Below are 22,650 nucleotides of genomic sequence, written 5' to 3'. Positions count from 1 at the left end.
TAATAAAAAACAGAATTGAGGTAGGGGTAGTAAAATAAACAGTGAATGTGTTTACATTGGCTATCTTCATATACTAAATTATGGCTTTATACTATGAAGATACATTAAAAATCAGTTGTGATAGAAAAATAATTCAGAGTATACAACTTTTTAAATGATGTAAATCTTGAAACAGTTTTAAAAGCTTGAGTCTAGACATTGAGTTGCTTAATTCACTATTAGAATATCCATGTATATGTGTATATTAATGTGAATTAAAGTTTATAAATTATTCTCAAATATTCATAAGGTTATGTTGTAAAATTTTTATTCTATACATTACTCAATTAAAAAAATAAATTAGGATATACTGAACACACAATTAGTAAGCCATTAGGCATAAAATTCAACTTCAATTCCATATGTTAGTCTTCCACAGTATACACACACATATATACATATATTTTAATCTGTAGATACTGAAGTTATATGTAAGTATAAAAGTCATGGGAAGTTCATCAAAGGAAGAAAACAAAAATAAATTTATAAATTTTTATCTGAATATTTTCAATTTATTGGTAATACAATGCAATTGGCAATACAATTGGCAATATGATGTCTGTAGACTCAGAGCAAATAAATGTCAAAGACAAATATATTAAGAATAAAATATCTGTAAGGCAGTAGTCAACTTATGGTAACTGGAAGTTGTTTTTGGATCTCTGAATGCTTTTGAATGTTCTTGTCAATATAAAAGCATGGCAGAGACTGGCTACTTAGCTTTTCACTTATATCCATGTTCTCTCCTCTATGCTCACTGCCAGGCTTCAGTATTAGTGTCCCTCACAGATAGATGTTCATGTAACTGAGTTTTGGTCTGTATGTGTGGGCAGAGCCATGGATGTCAGTTCCAGGTCTCTTCTAACCTGATCTACATTCTTTCTTTTCCTACAATGGCTGATCAAATGTCAAAATAGGAGGAAAATTCCAAAGCCCTAACAGCTGGTAGAATCACAGATGAAAGAAACAAGTTGTTCTGAATACTTGGAACAGCAAATGCACTGATTTGTGCTGTACTACCACCTGAACTTGGACTAACCTTTGTTATATTTAGCCATTGAAATGATGGGGGTGTTTGTTACAAAGTTGATTTCACCTGATTAACACAGGAGAAAAAGTCCAAGTTGGGAGCAGAGATCATTTTCTATATAAAGCTATAAATGAACTAATTTGCTTAATTTTTAATTTAGTTTTTTTTTAATTAAGACTGTCTATTGAATTATTGAAATTTGTTTTCAATTTTCTATGTACTGGTCTTACCTTAAATAAACCAATCATGTGAATTAAGACAATTAAAGAAAATATTTTAAATGGGGTACTTTTTAAATTCACTTACAATGAGAAGCAGTTAATTTTTAGTAGTTCAGGTAATATATCCTCGAATGAGACAGAACTCAATTAATATCCCAACTCAGGCAGTAACTAGCTATGTGATTTTATGAAGCTCTGAAATTCTTAGACTTTTTTCATCTGTAAAGTGAGAAAAATAATAGTCCCTACCCATGACGGTGAGGATGACATGTGGTGATATGTTAGAGCTCTTGGTCCACCTACCACTCAGGAATGGCTCAGTAAGTATCAGCACTTTTCACTGTTATAATTGATAAAAGCTAATAAGCTAGGAAAGTTTCGTATTTAAAAAAAAATACTGGAAAAGTGATAAAAATGTAAAATTATTACTAGTTAAATTCCACATCTTACTAATTTTAAGTGATGACATTTAATCTAGGCAAAGTACACAAAGTAAGCTGATTTTATAGTAGATTTCCATATAAAAATTAAACTGAAGTTTCATATTGGAATAAAGCTCTGGGGGCCAGATTGGCCATTGAAGTCCTTTTCTTTAAAGACAACTTGTTTCACATAGGCTAATACTTCAAAGTGACTGTTTAACAGGTTGCTAACTTCAATAAGAAACATTTTCCACTCTAAAAGTCTGAGATCCGTTATTGTGCATCAAGCATTTTCTTCTCATTGGCACAGTTTTTCCCCTCCTGAGACAATTCAGAAGACTAATGACAAATAATTTAAAAATATCCACTGAGGAAATGGGAAGTAGACATTAGAAATGAACAGAGTCTCTAGGTCAGGGCAATAACCATGAATAAGATTTTTTTTTTTTTTTAATTCGAGGGAGAATATTTCTTAGGTTCAGAAATGTACTAGATTCTTCTGTATCTTTTCAATTTATGATCTCTTTGAAATAACAGTAAAATAATTATCCTGCATATCATTCAAATATTACTATATATGCAATTGTGCATGGTATATAACCTGTTTATTGATGAAACTTATTTTGAATAAGTTATAAACAGAAAGCAAGTTTACTCTTTCTCAGTGCTCCCCATTAAACTTGTTCTGTCAATTTTTATTTCACCTGTACACAACTGACAGAACAGACAGGACCCCACAACATATCTGCAAGCCCTTAGATAATAAAAGTGCAGTTTGGAGTGCCTTGGATTTCAACCTAAGAATTACATGAGTTCCAAATATTTATCCAGTTGAAAGTGTCTGTCTTTCCCCATCTAGGGCTGGTTTCAGGTTCTGTTGTTCCTCTGAGCTGTTCTAGTTATTTTCCTCCTCCTTGTTACTCAAATCCAGGATCACTAAGTGTTATGGTTTAGATATGAGGTGTCCTCCAAAAGTTCATATGCGGGACAATGCTAGAAAGTTCAAAAGTGAAATGATTGGGTTATGAAAGCTTTAACCTAATCAGTGCATCAGTCCATTTGGATGTGTTAACTGGTTTAGCAGTAGGCAGGTAGGTGTGGCTGGAGGAGGTGGGTCATTGGGGGTGTGCCTTTGGGGTATATATATTGTGCATGGTGAGGTGGACTTTCTTTCTGCTTCCTGATTGTCACATCCTGAGCTCTTTTCCTCTTTCCACCATGATGTTCTGCCTCACCTCAGGCATAGAGCAATGGAGTTGGACAATTGTCTATGGACTGGAACCTCTGAAACCAAATAAAGTTCTTCTTAAAGTGTTTTTGTCAGGTCGTTTGGTAACATCAGTGAAAAAGTTGACTAAAATACTGAGTTAAATTTCTGCATAGTTAGAATAGCACTGGAGAGAAGAGGTGGAAAATGGAGGCAAAGTCTGTAGCAGAAGGTGAGATGTGGAGGAGCAGGAGAAGCTGGGAGTGAGGGAAAAGGGTATCTATGATCATCTAGAACAGTGGGCAGATATAGTAGGCTAGCTGCCCAGCATTAGGAGCCACTTGAAGGCAAAAGCATGAATTTCAGTTTAGTCATCAGGGTTATGAGTGATTCTCCTGTTTCATTTATTCCCTTCACTAATTACTTGATAGCATGATCTACTAAACTCTAAACTACACAAGGACAAGGACCATATCATCTCATCCACCACCAAATTGCAAATGTAATGTAATGTAAATATACGCATGAGGAGGGAGGGAGGGAGAGAGGAGAGAGAGAGAGAGAGAACTAGCTAGCTAGCTATAAGAGTCTAAATGTGTTCTAATTCTCTAGATCTTCAGGATCTAGGACGGAAGGACCAGCCTCATTGTCCCAAGGCCACTTATTAAAATACATGTCTCTGTAAGGAACAATGTAACTCCAATCAAGCAAATCTCAGCCATGCAAAACTTCATCAAGATTTGCATGGGGTTATTTTTATTCACCAGGGAGATAGGAAAACCATCAACATACTTCAACTCATATTTTGGCTCATCAGAGGAAGAGTGTGCTTGTGTGTGCATGAGTGGGCACATGTGTGTGTGTGTGTGTGTGTGTGTGCCCACTAGGGAGCTCTTTAAATTATGCAATCGAATGAATGACCACATTGGTTGGCACTGAGCCAGTGTGAGGAAGCCCAAATTTGGCTATGGAAAAATTTCCAGCACATTTGAAGTTTTGTTCTGAGGAAGTGATTTTGTCGCCTTTTATTTCTTTCCTGCTCCGTCAATTTCTCTCCCTAAATGTCTTACACAGTAAATCTTTCTCTTCTCAACTATCTAGGAGAACATAATAATAAAATCTGTTTTTTTCCTCCAGTGATGAAAAATGCAGAAAACACACAAAGCTAAAGTTTCTAGACACGATATGGCGTGTCCTCAAAATAATAACTCATAGAAGCTTTTGGTTTATAGAAAATCATTACAAGCTGACAGGACTTTAGTAAGTGCTTTGAGGGAGCTCTGATGGAGAAACTAATGCTGACTCTGAATTAGGGATTCAAACCTTTGCATTCGCAATTAAATCTGCTTTCTATTGTCCGATTATTTTCCAAACAATAAAGAGATATTGGAAAGATACTGCAAACAATAGCAACACAGGAGAGGCTTATATGATGATATGCAATGAGATATTTTAATCTGTACTCAATACATGTAATCATGCCTTTCTTAACTTGGGAAAAATTAAACAAAGTTACCTGTTAAAGATGAGGTATCACCCATTTGACTATTTCAGGTACCAAATATGTCATAAGCATTTTTTAATGAATTCAGAAAATCTTGAAAATCTTTCCCTAATTTCTTTGGTATTTGCTAGAATAGATTTACTATTGTCTGGTAGTCAAAATCAGGAATAAAATTACTTTTTTTTTTTTTTACTTAGTGGTAAAAATTAAAGTTTCTTTGCTTTCAAATGTATTAACCCGTATATGCTCACTTACCACCACCCCATTCATACACATATATAAATAATTTATGCTGTATGTAATTGCACCAAGAATGATGAATCAAGAAAAGCACCTAGAATATTTTGAAAAACTTCTCTGTTACAACCTTTGCTGGAAATACTATAGACAAAAACATGTATTCACTGCTTTATTTGCAAACAAACAAACAAATGACAAACAAAAAAACATGCCCCCCCACCAACCCCCTCCCCCCCAAAAAAAAAAAAAAAAAAAACACCCAGCACAGTTCCAAGAAAGTTTCGATTTACCACCAAATCTTTTTATTCACCATTTCCCAACACAGCGTATTGCCGATTTAGGCCATCTCTTTTCAAATACTATTTGGGACAATTGCCCTATATCACTGACAGAGACTATTCTCCATGAAGTTTTCTGGAGTGATTGAGATAAAAATAAAAATGTTCTGATATTTCCCCCCAGGAAAGTGCCAGTGGTTTTCCGAAGCTCAAATAAGCTTTAACTACATCCCACAGAGCAATGCCTCGTAGTGTATTATTAGTGTGATCAAAAAGGATCAAAACATATTTCCAGGAAGCCCTAAGTACCAGCCCACGTTAAACATTATCATGTGAAGCTGGCACACTGAGTTTTCAGCTTCTGAGTGTGTATCTACTGCAAATGGCACAACATTTACTTCAAGTAAGACCTTTATTAATTATAGCTACAAAAACACATTCTCATTTTCAAGATGCATTTTTATCTACTTGGGAGTTTGTATTAGGTTTCCAAGAAAGAGCAGAAACAAGATATAGGCTTACTTAGTGCAGTGATAAGCGATTGGGATAACTCAATATCCACTTTTAAGAATTCATTTCTGCTTCTTTCATGAGAGAACAGGAATGTGTCACCATAACTTGTTTCCCAGGAGAAAATAAAAAGAAAAAATTCCTCATTTGTGTTTAAAAAAATCTTATAAAATCTATTGAGATGTTCTGTATTATTGATAACGCAGAGTTACTGTGCTTCTTACCTGGTGATTGAGCTACTTAATAGCATCAATCTTCTGAAAGGTAATCATGAATGAGCCCAAACACAAGAGAAGGGACATCATAAGAAAAATATTAATTATTAAATTATGGATAGCTTGTGGTAGGACATGGTCCATATGTCAGGTAAACCTGAAATCACACCCTGACACAACATGTCACTACACCTGTGGGCACACTATGGAGCAATTTCTTAGTTTCTCCAAGACTTCCTTTATTTATCTGTGAAATTGGGAAAACAACTACTGCTTAGTGATATATGGAAGAATATAGTAATAGCATATAAAAGACTCAGTCATATACTAAGTTGTTCCTAAATATCCATTTTCTTTTTTCTGAAAACTTGTGGTCCCATTAACATTTGTTTTTTGCATTAGTCATTTCCTGTTCCCCTCCCTGTAGGTATCCAATAGGTGTCAATGTATCAGTCCGAGCATGCACTGCATATCTGCAATACAGTTTCAGACTCTAAGAGTATTTCCACACCCTCAATTTATGGTATTAAATAACAAAAAGATAGCTATAGGGCACTTTCTCATTCAGTTCTTTTGGTATAAGACTTTCAATGATTCCCTTACAAAGGATTAGAATCCACATATGTCAGAATTGGATCTCCACTTCCTAACCTTGGTTGGGATCATTTAAGTTTTTGTTGTTAGTCATTTGTTTTTATCAAATTAGAAAATCTTTGTAAACTGTAATTTAGACACCATAAAATAATTCAGGATATTAGTGTAATTGTAATTTGAATCCCATGTTGGTTGTGAAAAAAAAAAAAACATTTCTCAAGAACATTACTGTGTCCCTTCTATGGACTTTCTGATAAGACATTTTATGATTTCAGTTAAAACATTCTGTCTCCCATACACTATAACTCCTTTGTTTAGGTTACCACATTTCTTAGTCAATTGAAAGTGTTACCTAACACTTTATTGGAAAACCAGAAGTGCAAAATGAACTTGGAGCACTCTTGTCACATGGGAAATGCTGACGAGACACATTATACGTATTATATCTTTAAGTTGTTAAAAAAAAAAAAGTGTGTGGTTTCTTAAAATCACATTTGGGTATTAGGTGTATCAGAATCAGAGAAATTTAGTGCTGAAGAGATATTTATAGAGCATCTAATCCTGCTTCCTGATTTTGTAGGCTGAGAAAACCAGGACAAGATTATCTTGCTCAAAGTTTTACTAATAAGAGTGCAAGTCTGCCCACCAAGCTTAGGGAAATTTTGAACAGGAATAATCAAAGATTGGTTTGTGGAAACCAAAGAATGTTTTGACAGGAAATGGGATCACTTACAGCCTATTGTTTATCTGCAATAAGTTCGGTCATTATTTAAGAATTTGGGATATGAGAAAAAGTGAAATGATTTAGAAGATGAGCATACTAAATTATTCATATTTAGAAAAACAATCAAATGTATCTGTGCACATCTGAAGGGCTAAGCATGGAGCCTGGCACATGGCAGACATGTGTAGAGAGAGGGACAGTAAACTGCAGGCAGTTCTGATGCCTGCTGTTTAGCCCCACAAGGCATGTTATTTAAAGAGCCACAGTGAGAGCAGGCAGTTATTAACAAGGATGATGGTGACGAAAACCAGCACCATTCCATATTCATATCATTAAGCTGAGAATAAAAAGGATGCATGTCATTCCTCCCAGCAATAGTGCCAGCAGTTCTTTGTCTTATTTTCTTGCTCTTGGAGCTGATCCTCATTCTTGCAATCCAGAAGGGTTTTCTTTAACAGCATCCTTTCTCCCTGGTCAGGCCCATTTAGGAATCTCTGGTACAGCAGACCCCTCTTGGGGTCAGGATATGAGGTAAGAGGGTGAGGGAGGTGGTGGAGAAATTATATATGGCCTTGAAGAAAAATCAGGTTGAAGGTCCAGGATTCTCTTGGTCACTCTTAAGAAGGACAAAGTTCCCAAAGAGGCCCATCATGTAGATGTCATTCTACCAAGAGGCTGACTCAAGTATCTATTCTCCTTGGGGATCCAGTTATTTTATTTTATTTTTTTCTTTTGCTTTTGCCTTGATTTTAAGGTAAAGACATTTAGAACAAACATTATTGTTAACTTGCCTATAAGACTCCTTTGTACCTTTTTCAATTACTCTTTCAGTATAAAAATGTCCTGAAGCAGAGCTCATCAATAAACATTAGCAATAAAATCATATTTATTCCAATAACATCTCTACTTTAAAATGTTTTTATTCTAGGCCTATTTCAACATTATCAACTGTTGTGTCTATTAATATCGTGAGGATACTTTTTCTTTCTCATGGAGATGAGTCTCTAAATACCCGCTTTTTGTTCACACTCTTGCTTGGGAGATACACATCCTTGAAAAACTTTACAAGTAAGGCACATAGGAAATTCTTTTTCTGAGATCTCTCAATTGATTTCAAATCAGGCATTCTTTAATAAGATCAAAATAAAATAACTGGAAGTGAAGATATATCCTTGTACAAATATCATCTTAAAGGTATTGAATGGTTAAGTTAAAATAATTCAGGTATTGTTCCATTTTTTCAGTATCTAGAAAAATCTGAAGTTTAATTGTCTTTAATATAAATAATCTTGACTCAGCAAGGATTTTTTGTTTATCTCAGAAATTCAACAACAGTTTTTCTTGGTATAAGACTGTTTCATTTCTTACATGTTTTACTATTTTTTAGTGCTTTTTGATTTTTTTGGAATTTGTATTAGTTTGATATTATATATCTTGAATTGATCCTCTAAATAATTTATTCTATTATGGATTCTTTTCTTTTCTTTTTTCTTTTTTTCTTGGAGATTTCTTCATTTTTGCAAGCTTTTATTTTTTAAAGTTTTGACATTTTTTCAGTCATTTCATTCTTTATAAAATATCTTTTATGTTTCTGAAGGTATTAATCACACTTTTTTTGAAGCGGTCTACTTCCTCTACTTTTCTCCTTTTAAATATTTATTTTCTAGTTTTGTTTACTGATTTGCCTTTTGAATTCAGAGGCTTAAATGTATTGGGATTCTTGACTATCTCATTATATTTAAGAATAAAGTTTTTAAAAAATGGGGATTGGCTACTTATATACATTGTTGGGGTTTACTGACAGATGATTAATCTAGATAGTTCAAAGAATATTGCTGCCACAAAGAAGATTTAAAAAAAAATGCAATGAAATATCTCAAGAGCAATAGAAATAACTTTGTGCTCCAAAACCTAACCAAGCCAAACCAAATAGAAAGCCCTTTTACAAGGCAGGTTAGAGATTCTTGAGGAAAAAATGAAAGGAAAAGTATATCATCTAATCTCTTTCTACAAAGATCTAAATACTACTACGGTGGTATTTCAGTAGAATAGTGTTGTACTAAAATACTCAACATAATGAATGAAATGTTTTTAACAGCAAATCGATCGCAAGGATGATAACTTTCAATAATGGTTCTGCATTTGTACTGTGAGTACAAGTTTCTTAGATATTGTAGGACATTTGAAAGTAATCAAAGGGTATGAGGAAGAAAAAGGAAGCAGTAACAGTTTTTTGGAGGAAGAAGATGAGCTGACCTGGAAGAGGCTATTTGATTTGACAAGTCATCTAGAGACCACTCTTATACATGCCATACTGATTTGAAAAATATAATGGTACTCAGTGCATAGGAACATGAGATCTTTGCAGTGTCCACAGGAGCAAAAATATCAGATAGACAAAGCATGGCAATAATAGGCCATGTGTGAAAGTCTCCAATGTGCATTCTAAAGACAAAGCAAAGAGATGAGTCCCATCACCATTTATGCATTGTACATATGTGCACTTTTTCCAAAGAACAATTCTGCTTCCCAATAGGCCTTCCTTATGCAAAAAGACACATGCCTGCAGACACTTGAGGACACAAATTTATATTTCTTTCTTCAAATCAACACAATAAAAATATGTTATTAAGAAAATATGTGGAAAGTGAGTTAATATTGCATAAAACATATTTATGCATGCCAAATTTCTTTTGTTATTCAGCTCTAACATAAAAATAATCAAAGATTTCTTTACTGTAAATAAAATTTTTGCATATGCAGCATGCAGCAGGTTCTGAAAATAAAACGTGGTCTAAAGACTCCTTCTGAAAAGTTGGATTTAGACCTCGCCTCAAAATGCATTTGCATTTCCTCTTGATTTGCAACTGTGTAAGCATTCAGCTGAATGAATGAACTGAGATACATTTGTGACATCCTGAACTTTAAAGTTCAGGAAGATAAGATCATATGTGTTCTTTACTACTTATGCAGGACACATAATTATAGTATTTTAAAGCATTGAATTGCCATTTATTTGTTCATAGGACTTTAAAGCCTCAAAAAACCCAAGAGCCCTATATTTTCTAAGATCTACTATTATCTTCAACTTAAAATTATTATCTTCAACTTAGTGTCTAGAATTTCATGAATTCTGGGATAGATGATCCTGCAATCTCCTAATTAAGGACAAATAATTTAATTTTCCTTTCAGTTGCTCTTTGATGGAATTGCATAGTGAGATGACTCATTTAAAAGTCTACCATACCACCACTAGCGAAAGTGTTTCAAATGGGAAACTATGTCAGGTAGATGAGGCACTGTTATAAAGGGGATACATCTACATTAAAGTTTTACATATTTGTTTACTAGGAAAATAAGATGAGATAAACAGAACACACAGCCAGGAACCTAGGATTAAACAAAATAAATCTCTCCTGACTCAAACCTAATAACTTGCTCCAAAAGCACTCATAAATTATTAGCTTCAAAATCATTCAATGTGTCTGAAACGTAGTGTGTGTCACTGATGTACTTGAAGTTCACCTAAGAAACTGTATCATCAAAATGTGCCGACAAAAACTGCCAGCAGCGATGCCACCTTGCAATCAATCACATATCTGTTTCAGAATTATAAAGTGTCTGAGAGCTATAATTTCATCTGCTTCTGCCTGCATATCATTTAAAACTTCATAGTCTCATGGAGAAAGAAAAAGTAAAAACATTTGTCAGCTCCAGTTCTCTCTTTATGAAGACCCACTGTTTTCACAGCACCTCCTGGATTCCTTATTTTAATTTGTGTTTCTGAACTCATCTATTTTTTCATGGACTACGTGTGGTCCATAGTTTATGAACACAGTAGTATAGTCAATTCTCAATTATCTGTCTGAATGGAAGCCTATGGTGGTACCGGTAATCCAAAATCATTTTCTATTTGATTTTAGAATACATTATGTGAATTTTCCCTGGGAGGTTTACCTTCCTGCTAATGCTTTGCTAGAACTAATATTAAAATATGTTTGCATTCCTTGAACTCATGCCAATTGACAGCAGTAGGGAGCAACCCAGAAGTGGGTGGCAGGGGTAAGCTAGACTGAAATTAAATGTTTCTATGAAGAATTGCCAATGTGAGTTTTCCAAATGTGGGTAATGGAGAGTTGGTTACATGTTATTTTTTTTTTCAGTTCCTGAAGGAAAAAAGAATCACTTTGAAGTATCTGAATGCAGAAAACATATTTTAAAGTATTAAAAGATTTTCTTGTTAGCTTAACTATTTAGGTATGAATCAGAATTTCATTTATTTTTCAAACCAGAAAATATAAAACATTCTTGTGAATGGCAATTTATAGTTCAAACTTATTTTTGTAAAATAGATATATCTCTATATCATTTTTGCCTTGATATGACATTTTTGCCTTGACTGTGATTTAATTATGAACAGCCAATTTCTTAAGTGTTATTTGGTATCCTGGTGTATCAAATTAGAACTAAAAGCAATAATGAACTAATCCACTCAATCTATTTTTAAAAATTAAATCACCTCATTGACTATTCCCTTTCTTCATATCTGTTCTCACTGTACTTTTAAAAACTGTGTAAATATTCAGCTGAATGAACGAACTGATTTTTTTTTTTTTGACATCCTGAAATATCAGTATCAGGAAGATAGATCCTATTTGCATTTTTGTTATTTAAACATAATATTAATTATATTAAGTGTTTTAAATTATTGCATTATGTATTTGTTGGTATGATTTTAGTTACGAGAGAATGTACAAAATTATAGTCATCAAAATATGGCTAAAGTTGGCACTCGTCCTTTCTCGGTGAGTATTCAAACACTGAAAAAGAGCTTAAGAAATAATTTCTCAGTTTCTCCTGTGAACCAGGTTGGAGAATTGGGGTACCAGTGCCTGTTTTATAACTGATACTCAGCTATGTGTCAGATTTATGAGGCAGTGGACAAGTTCAGGTCAGGCATGACCTACAGCAGGTGTCTGGCAGCAGAGTTTAGTTGGAAAAAGGCAGGTGGTGGCTTAGCATTGTTCAAGTCAGAAAAGCACTGTTTAAGGCAAACTGAGAGAGCTGGTCATTTCACGAAAAGAAATCCTTCAGACATTAAGTCAGATAGAGCTTAGGCTAAGAAATCAACTGCTTTGATAGTACCTTGAACAAACAGCTGTTCAGACAATTCCTAAATCTGTATCTTAAGGTGTTTTTCTTCTTTTGTCTCCTATTTTTGTATCTGCTTGTCCTCCTTCACTCCCCCACTGGACACTCTCCTTATCCTCTGTGTTTTCTTGGAGCCCCAGACCTATCCAGAGAACTCAGTACCACTTCTGGTACTCAAGATACCAATTTCGAGATGAAAGAAAGCCCGACTTTGCACACCAATGAAGGAATTTCTAGACAACATGTGAGGGAAGAGGAGAGACAGTGGGGTATGCATTTTCTGAGGCAGAATCTAGGAAAAATATTTGGTGTTCTAGTTCTTCACATCTATAAAATTTTGCAGTTACTTTGTTCAAATTTGATAATAGACCTTCTGAAGTCTGTATTCATAATTGATCAAATGGACTTGAGTATAGCCAGTGTTTCTGAGAGTTAGATGGGATGGAGAGGGGAGACTAGGTAGTATCTATATCCTGCTGTAGATCCACTTTGGACAGGTAGGTGGGTGCAGGGGATGTTGGCAGCTTGATGTATTCCAATGTCTGGGAAGGGCCTATGGTACTTTTGAAACTGGGACTATATGAAATAACACAGAGAGAGTCTCACTCCAACTCTAATGTACAGTGATATTTGAAATTTGTTGTAAAAAGACAATATACTTTTAGTGGGAAACCAAAGACTGAAAACCTTAGATATGCTTTTAAATGAATCAATTCTTCTGCTATAGTTGGATTAAGTTATCTAAATCTAGACAAAGCCAGTTAATCTAAATTTTTCCAGGTGAGATTAAAAGCTAGTTGCTCTTTGTTTCATCCTTTACCACATCCAATCTCTCTGCCATCAGGTTAGTTTTAAATATATCTATTTCTTTCCATTCCGACTTCTACTTTCCTAATCTGAGTTACTACTAGCTTTTTTTCCCCCAAAGCAATTGCAACAGCTTTTTAGCAAGTATCCTTGCTTTCCTTATAACCCATTCTTCACAGAGTTGCAGAATTCCTTTATAGGTATAAATTAGGTCCTCTACTCAAATCCTTTCATGCTTTCCACCATCCCTAGGATAAAACCCCAAAGTTCTATCAGGGTCTAACAGGCCCTTGTTGCAGAATTTAGCAACTAATTCTGCTTCAGACAATTGTCTGCCTTGGTAGCTGATCTCCAGATGAAGGTGGTTATGACCTCTGGGTCTTGTTCTTCTGTGTGCCTGGAATGTTCCTCACCTAATTCTTTGTTTTAACAATTCATGCTTATCTTCAATGCCTCCACCCCAAAATTTCTTTCTCCTTTATTTGCTTCATAGCATCCAACATACTATGAAATACCTTGTAGTTTACGTTACTATTACATGACTCTCCGCACTAAAATATAAGTTCCCTGAACTTCTGCACCAACACCTGCCATGTAGGTGATGCTCATTGCTGGATTGTTGAATGCATGGAAGATGGCATCTTTCTCTGAGGCCCTTCCTTTGACCCCAAGTAGCTAACTTACAATTTGCTTATCTGGCAAACAGTCAATCTTAAATTGAAGCAAATAGGGAATAATTAGCAGATCTAGGCTGTGATCCAGAGCTAGAGATATAAATTCTCTCTTATGGAAAATTCCCTTAAATGAATGTTGCATGGTGGCAGAGACTGAGATACTGCATGTTTGGAGTAACTGTGTCCTGATGATACAAACCAGCAGGTATCAACCGCATTCTAGTGCTGCTGAAAGGTGGTAGCTAAGGAAAAGAGGAAAGGGTCACTTGTGGGAGGCTCAACTGTGACATCTGACTATTTGCTCTTCTTTTATGTATTGTAGGAATTTCTTTGCTGAGGATGTTGTGGGATTGATTGTTCTTGTTAAGAGATACATGTATATATAGTACCGGGAACTGAATTCAGGGGTACTTAACCACTGAGCCATATCTCCAGCTCTTTTTATATTTTATTTAGATACACAGTCTTGTTGAGTTGCTTTGGACCTCACTAAGGTGCTGAGGCCGGCTTTGAACTAGTGATCCTCCTGCCTCAGCCTCCTGAGTTACTGGAATTACAGATTTGCACTATGGTGCCCAGCTCTTGTCAATATTCTTAAAAGAGAGGTTGGAGCTGTCAAACCATACCCAAAATCAGAGAGTTCAGAGATTCACTATGATATAAATCAGTAGTTAATATAAACTTAGGAGTGGGTTTCTTTTCTATTACCTGATAGTGAATCTTGAGTAGCTGCTCACTTGTTCTAGACTTTGAACTGTAAGTATATATTTTAAATGGATTGTTGGTGTTCTATAGCATGGTAGTATCAATATGGTTGACAATAATTAATTGAATATTTCAAAATAGTGAGTGGAGAAAATTTTGTACATTCCCAACACAAAGCAATTGTATATGTCTGAGTTGATGAAGATGCCAATCTCTCTGATCTGATAATTACATTTTTTTAACCTGCACTGAAGTATCACATCTTACCCCACAAATATACACAATTATTGTGTCAATTAAAAATAAATTAAAAAGTTGAACTCAGATGTATTTCTCTTTTATGAGCATTATGAGTTTTAAAAAATGATACTTTCAGAACATTTTTAATTTATAGAATTACTGCAAAAATAGCAGAGAGTTTCTGTGTACCCCACATCCAGTTTCCTGTATTAGTAGAATATTTTTGTTATAATTAATGAACCAGTACTGACATATTTCTATTAACATTAGTCTATAATTTATTCAGATTGCTTTAGTTTTCCCTAATGTCATTTTTCCGTTCCAGGATACTCTGTAGGATACCACGTTACTTTTAGCCTAATGGCTATATATAATTATCTCTTTAGGCTTCTCTTGGCTGTGACAGTTTCTCAGACTTTAGTTTTGGTGAACTTAACAGGTTTCAGGCGTACTGACCAGGTGTTTTGAAGAATTCCCCTCAACTGGGATTCATCTTATGTTTTTCTCAAGACTAGCCCAGGATAAGGTGCTCTGAGGAGCAAGACCATAAAGATAAGGCAGCATTCTTGTCATATGTAAAAGGTACACACAACCAACATGGCATATTGTTGTTCATATGAACCTTGATTATTTGACTTGGGAGAGTGTTTGTCAGGTTTCTCTACTGTAACGTTACTCTTTTTCTTCCTCTTTCCATTCCAGACTCTTTGGAAGAAAATTACTCTGTGTTGTTCACACTTAAGGAGTAGGGCATTGTGTTCCACTCCTCTATGGGCAGATGGAGCATCTACATAAATTATTTGGAAATTATCTCTACCAAATATTTGTTTCTTCTATCATATCTATTTAATCATTTACTTATATCAGTATGGATTCTTGGACATGTATTTTATACTTTGGGTTATAATCTAACACTACTTTATTGGTTTATTTCGTTGTTCCAATTGTTCCAGAATTAGCAAGTGGTTCCTATAGGCCCTCAATGTAACCCATTGCAATGTTTGCTTTGTTTTTAGCATTTCCTTTCTTTCTGGCACTAAAAGATACTTTTGTTCTACTCTGTAATTCCTGTTCCAGTCTTAGAATCAGCCATTTCTCCACAGAGTTCTGGTTCCTTTTACTGGAAAATAATATTAGAAACTGAAAGCTGGTATTGTATGCCTCCTGCTTCAATTTTCTTGCTAAGGAATGCATTGGCTTTTCTGGGTCTCTGATTTTTCCAAGTGAATTTCATGATTGTTTTTCTATTTCTATAAGAATGTCATTGGGATTTTAATAGGAATTACATTAAATCTGCATAATGCTTTTGGTAGTATGGCCATTTTGACAATGTTATAAGGGCAGCCTTGTCTTGTTCCAGTTCTTAGAGGGAATGCTTTCAATTTTCTCCATTTAGAATGATGTTGGCCTTGGATTTAGCATAGATAGCTTTTACAATGTTTAGGTATGTTCGTACTATCTTTAGTTTTTCTAGTGTTTTGAACATGATGTTGTGCTTTATTTTGTCAAATGCTTTTTCTGCATCTATTAAGATAATCATATGATTCTTGTCTTTAAATCTAAATTATACTACAGAGCTATAGTAACAAAAAAGCATGGTATTGACACCAAAACAGACACATAGACCAATGGTTCAGAATAGAAGACACAGAGACAAACCCATATAAATAAATTTAGCTCATACTAGACAAAGAAGCCAAAAACATACATTGGAGGAAAGATATCCTCTTCAACAAATGGTACTGGGAAAACTGGAAGTCTATATGTAGCAAAATGAAATTACACCCCTATCTATCACCCTGCACAAAACTCAAATCAAAGTGGATCAAGGGCTTAGGCACTAAAATAGAGACCCTATGCCTAATAGAAGAAAAAGTAGGCCCATAGGCCCAAATCTCCACCATGTTGGCTTAGGAACCGACTTCCTTAACAAGACTCCTAAAGCACAAGAAGTAAAATGAAGATTAAATAAATGGATGTAATCAAACTAAAAAGCTTCTTCACATCAAAGGAAACAATCAAGAACATGAAGAAAACCTACAGAATGAAAGAAAATCTTTAGCATCTGTACCTCAGCACATTAATTCCCAGGATATATAAAGAACTCAAAAAAGTTAACACCAAAAAAACAAATAACTCAATCAATAAATGGGATAAGGAACTAAAAGACATTTTGCAGAAGACACACAATCCATCAGCAAATATAAGAAAAAATGTTCAATATGTCTAGAAATTAGAGAATGGAAATCAAAACTACACTGAGATTCCATTCACTCCATTCAGAATGGCAATTATCAAGAATACAAGCAATGATAAATGTTGGTGAGGATATGAGGGAAAAGGTACACTCATAGATTGCTGTTGGGACTGAAAATTGGTACAACCATTCTGGAAAGTGGTATGGAGATTCCTAAGAAAACTTGGAATGGAACCACCATTTGATTCAGTTATCCCACTCTTCAGTATATAACAAAAGGACTTAAAATCAGCATACTACAGTGACACAGCCACATCAACGTTAGAGCAACTCAATTCACAATAGCTAAGCAATGGAACCAACCTAGGTGCTCTTTGAAAGATGAATGGATAAACAAAATGTGGTATATATACACATGGAATATTACTCAGCCTTAAAGAAGAATTAAATTATGGTATTTGCCATTAATTGGATGGAGCTGGAAAATATCATGCTAAGCAAAATAAGCCAAACCCCCCAAAACAAAGGCTGCAATGTTTGATATGTGGATACTAATTCATAATAAGGTGGGGGACTAGGGAAGAATAGAGGTATTTTGGATTAGACAGAGGGAAGTGACAGGAGGGGAGGGGGTATGGGGATAGGAAGGATAGTAGAATGAATCGGACCTTATCCTATGTGCATATGTGATTACATGACCAGTGTAAATCTACACCACATACAATCAGAAGAATGAGAAGTTATACTCCATTTATATATGATGTATCAAAATGCATTCTACTGTCATGTAGAACTAATTAGAACAAACTAAAAAAAGAAACTAAGATCTTTGTGCTTTGTTTCAAGAAAGAATTTTGATAAATAATTTAAAATGTGTCCAAATGGCTGCAAGTTGTAAATAAAAAATAAAAAAATCCACCCTGAACTATCATTGAATTGTTACCAACATTTTTATAGGTGAGCTATAAAAATAAGGATAATTTCATCACATATTATACAGCAGCTAACTTATGTCCATTTTTATATAAAAATCTATAATTTAGGAAAAACAGTAACTACATAAAAGAAAAGTAACTTTCTCTCTTTCTTGCTCATCTCTATTAATCAAACATCAATTATGTTCCCGTTTCTAAGATCTGGGACTTGCTCTTAATTGGTCATTTATCTATTTATTCTTATACCTTAAATGAATAACAACAACAAAAAAATCCTTTTATGCCACTAATGGAGATTTTTAGTGAAATAAACACATTGTTTTACTGAATGGAAAATATTATTTCATTAAGAAGAGACAATTTTACATTCTTGCTTTAATTCCTTGTTATGTGAAAAATGAGATCTTCCCTTTAAAAGAAAGTATTTTTAAGAATGCATAACATCTTCTGCCAGCCACTGCTTTGCTTTAAGCAATAATAATTTTTTTTCACATTTTAACCATACCCAGTAAATTTAACTTTAAATATTGTATATAATAATTTCTAATAACTTAGAGTTGAAGAAGCTTTGGTCAATTTGAACTTTAAATTATGTAGGCTAGTACAACTCCAATAACTTTCTTTTCCATTTCCTTTTCCTTGATTGGTTGGTCCTTATGATGCTGAAGAAAACTTTACCAAAAGTAATTTGACAATGCATTGCTGAGGATTCAGTGGTGACCAAGCCACTGTCACAGCATGGTTCTGCCAGGATTACTTGTACACAGAGAAGTACAGGTGTTAGATTTTGGCCTACCTATGGGACGATTTAAAGATTTATATCCCCAACATAGAGTCAAACACACAACATTGTAGTTACCACTTACCTTTTTCCCCAGTGGTAGAATAATAAGGAAGTAGGTAGTTTTGTATAATTTTGGTAATTAAACAGCTAAGCCAGTTGGATTACACCTGCTGTTGTGTTCATTCAGGATTTATTTAGAATAAGGACAAGATTATTCAGGATCAAGATTCAAGAAAGGCAAACGAAAAGAAAAGCTACCCCAAATTCCCTCATCTGAAAGGGAGTGGGAGGAGAGTGAACACCGAGTTGAGGGGATAGTGGGGCCTCTGCCTCAGGAGCACAGGAGCCTCCAGTAGCCATATTTAAGGACTGAGCTCTCTCTGCATGACCTTGTCCTTAGGTTTCAACTCACATCATATATGGACATTTAGTTTGCCAGTCTCAGCTCGGTGGGCACTTGTTCTAGGAGGCCTTCAGAACCTAACTCTGAAATGTGCTCTAGACGGAGGCCCCACAGAGCCTGATGTTCCCCACTGCTCTCCTTGCCACACTCTCTGGGACCTGCTCACACTTCTGCCACCGCATCCTCTTCCCCATCCATCCCATTTGCAGGGAACTCCAATATGTATCTCATTTGTATCCCAAGTGCCTGCAAGTGACTACTAGGCATTTAATAAATCTATTTCTGATTAGACAAATGTTTAAATAAATAAATGAATAAGTGAATGGAAGCTAATTTTGACCATGGTTGCTATAAGCCAAGTTCCAATCATATTGTGAGAGCAAACCGATTTTAATTCATTTATTAAAAACAAATAAACACATGGACAACTGGTTTGAAGTCTGTTTTAAACACTTCAATATTATCTTTCATGGCATTGGTATTGTCTCCTTCATATCATTCATTTGCTCATTTCTTAGAAGGCCTAGAAATCACAAAATTGAAAATTTCATGCTTCACACTCAATTCTTCTAAGTATGAAGTCCACAGCCTGGGTAGAAACAAAAAATTCACCAAGTACCTATATATCAATAAGTTTTTTCCATCCCAAAGCCTTCCCAAACCACTCAATGTACAAAGAACATATTTCACATCTAAAAAAATCTTATTTCAAGAAATTTTACATTAAGTATTTATGTCTGTTAAAATTAATTATAAATGTATTATTATTGATAAATTGAAACAGATAAAGTCATTGTTTTTGCCTCATTAGCTTTGGCTAAGTTTAGTTCTTGTATTACTGTAAGTAGGCAACCTGCATATATGGTGGTAGAAAAGAGATATGCTTAGTTGCCATCTCTTATTAGCTGTGTGATGCTGGGAAAATAGCTTCTCTGACTTTTTCTTTCCTAAATTTTCAAGTGAAGACAATAACATCTTTATCACCTGCAGGTTATTTGTTACTAGGTCTCATAGGCAAAGTTGCTAACACGGTCCTAGAGATACAAAACGTGTTTAGTGACTCTTAGCTAGTTCCTGTCCCCTTTTCTCCAGATGAAGTTTAAAGTAATAACAATTTACTTAAAAGATCTTTTGATTCAGTCTGCATATTAATTCAGACTGTCCCTTTCAGTGCTGGCCGTATAGCCCCTCACGTGGAGTGCCTGACTCTCATCCTGGAGACCCAGGTTCGAGTCCCCGGCCCTCTCTGATTGTGCAAATAGCAAACAAACAAGTGCACCTAATCCCCAGACTGTCCCTTTCTTCATGTTTGACCTAGTGAGGTTCAACTGAATCATTCATGTTTTCACAAGGATCCAGGTACTCTGGTGACTTCCTCTCCTCCCTGAAATACCTTTCCCACATTTGTAAATTGTAGTGCCTATGTGGTGGTAGAATGTCTCACAGAGAAGCTCTTCTCAAAAATGCTTGAACAAATTCCCAGGGTAATCTGTAGTCATAAGAGCAATATAAAATTCTGGCTTGACCATTGAACCAGGAGTCGGGAAAGTTGGAAGTGATTTCTAACTCAGTCGTAGAAACCCTTTCTTAATCAAAACCCAACCATACTCTGTCTTAGCATTTTGGAAAGGTCATCTTTCTCTGCCTCTTTTGGAGGAGAACAATGTTTCCAAAGGACTTTGAACTCACGCAGGAAAGATAAATATAAACACATAAAATTTTATTACCTTTAAAAACAACTCTCTGTACTTGTTAGAGGGAAATCTTACTTTATCAGTACCAGTTGACCTATCTGGAGTTGGTAAGTTGATGAAGCTCTGATTAAGATTTTATGAGGCAATCTGTAACATGGAGCAGGGTTCACAAGGGTCGTTTTCTATTTCCTCATTCCATATTTCTTATTGTGAATTAATTCTGTGCTTTCATGAAATGCTGCCCTTTCTTAATCCAATGGAAAAAAGTCCATGTGCCTACCCATAAAGATATTCTTTATTGAATAATTCTGTATGCTAGGCCCTACCAGTAGAACAGAATAATGAAAACTATTTCAAAGATGTATTAACTCCTAATGGTATGGAACGTTCTAGTAAAATCAAATTATTCAATGGTCCAAATGTCTAAAGAACTAACGACATGGCAGAAATAAATAAATTGACTACTTCCCTATAGGAAGGATGAGAATTTATTCCTAATGTAATAGTTTTTCATCTTCAAATGAAAGTTGAAGGAGCCATAGGATGAAACACATTTATTTATTTTGTATGATAATCTCTCTGACTCTAAAGTATATATTCTTAAAAACAGAAATCTATAGTGCTGAGATTATAGAATGTTCCTCTCTTAAAGGCACTACAGTGGTGTCCTCTCAGGGAGCTAGGACAGAATTTATAAAACTGAGATGAAGAAGAAGGAGAATCTGGCTCAGGATTATGAATCATTTCTTATCTGCATAAAGGCTGAATGTTGCAATTGCTCCTCAGGCAGGAAGAAGCAGTGAAGGGGTCATCTGAAAGGCAGCAGAGACTTTAAGATAGTGGGAAATGGGCATCTAGTAGGAAGTAGCTGAAAGATACTGACATTGCATATTTAGGCTCCTAAGATTGTGTTTACTGAGCACCTGTTAATTACTAGGAGCTATGCTAGGCATATGGAATTCACTGGCAAATGAGTCAGATGTGATTTGGGGCTCACATTTCCTATAAGCTAGTTGGGGTGGGCATAGTGCCAGTAGTTGTAAGTCTATAAGATGTTAAATGGAGATTTTTCTTGATACTGGAAATACAACTAAAATCCAAAGTTGAAGATTGTAGGGACAAGTACCCCTCATTTTAAAAATAGCCTTCTCGAATAGCCACCAATTAGAGTCAGACTTCTCCCTCCCCCTGTGTTTAATAAGAGGCTGCCAAACCCTCTTCACTACCTCCTCCCACAATATATAAGGAAAGAACTGGGAAGGAAAAAGGGTGTTTGGAGATTCTTTGCCTGTGGGATACGTGGGGTTCAAGGGAGAGACTTTGCTGCCCTCCTTGGTGGAAGATTGAGAGTGGTAGTTTTCTCCAAAATTAGGGAAATGTTAGCGTGACTTGTGCATGTAGGGGAGATAGGCATTCCATTTTCTATTTTCAGATCTCTATTTGGAGAGTAGATTTTTATACTTAGTTATTAATTAGTTGAATTATTTATTCACTTATTCAAACAAAATAGCTATTGAATACCTGTTATGTATTTGCCAGGGATATTCTAAGAACTGAAAATATTTCTAGAAATAAATGAAAGTCCTTGATAACATGCTTGAAGTCTGCATTTATATGTTGTCATGTTTATGTGCTTGCATGTAGTTTATAAAGAGGGAAATGAACTCTTGCATAATATGTCAAATGGTGGTGATCATTAAAAAGAAAAAGAAAACAGGGCAAAAGAACGGGGGCACCATTTAATATGAGTGGTTGGAGCAGACTCTCTGACAAGGTGGTCTATAAATCTAAGGTAGCAGGAACTGAGTCAAGCAAGTACTAAAAGAGCATCATGGAGGATATAGGAGGCAATTCCATGCATGCTGTTTGAGGAGAACCAAGAAGGATCTTGTGACTAAACCAAACTAAACCAAAGTAGGGGCAGACCAGGTTGCAGACTTGTGGAAGCAGAATCATTTGGCCTTATAAGGCTTTGCAAAGAATACCTTATTTAGACTGAGATGAGATGCAACCATTAAAGGCTTTCAAGCAGAAAGGTGATGTGCTCTATCTTCCATTATCACAGGGTCACTCTGA

Source organism: Sciurus vulgaris, assembly GCF_902686455.1.
Source record: "Sciurus vulgaris genome assembly, chromosome: 5".
Taxonomy (NCBI): Eukaryota; Metazoa; Chordata; class Mammalia; order Rodentia; family Sciuridae; genus Sciurus; species Sciurus vulgaris.
Note: the sequence above shows the minus strand (reverse complement) of the source record.